This window comes from Otolemur garnettii, unplaced genomic scaffold (genome assembly GCF_000181295.1).
Source record: "Otolemur garnettii isolate 467f Iridium unplaced genomic scaffold, OtoGar3 scaffold00025, whole genome shotgun sequence".
NCBI lineage: Eukaryota > Metazoa > Chordata > Mammalia > Primates > Galagidae > Otolemur > Otolemur garnettii.
In genome coordinates, this window is record NW_003852420.1 from 10,773,029 (window position 1) to 10,773,426 (window position 398).

The 398-nt window shown below is 45.0% G+C and overlaps 1 protein-coding gene across 1 annotated transcript in view; it reads left to right on the forward strand.

Annotated features, from left to right (window-relative positions):
* Positions 1–398, forward strand: part of SLC23A2 (solute carrier family 23 member 2) — a 138,415-nt gene that overhangs the window by 127,642 nt on the left and 10,375 nt on the right. The gene's annotated exons all lie outside the window — the stretch shown is intronic.

Consider the following 398-nt stretch of genomic DNA (forward strand, 5'->3'; position numbering starts at 1 on the left):
GAGATGAGCGTGGCTATGCATTTCAGCACGGAGAGTGAGACATCCCCTGAAAATAAGTCCTAGTGTGTCTTCTTGAAAAAAAATAAATATAAGGCAATGTCTAATTTTTGGGGAAACACGGTAGGGATCATGTGGTTTTGCTGATTACCTTTAATAACGAGGTAACAATGTATTTTTGTTTTACAATACAAAAGGATGTGTCAGGGAGGCCACAGGTAGTCCTCTAGATCCCCGAGTGTGGCCCCTCGACTGAGTCCAAACTTCATAGAACAAAACTCCTTCATTAAAAGGATTTGTTCTATAAAATTTGGGTTCAGGCTTGGCGCCTATAGCTCAACCGGCTAAGGCACCAGCCACGTACACCTAAGGTGGCGGGTTCGAATCCCCAGCCCGGACCC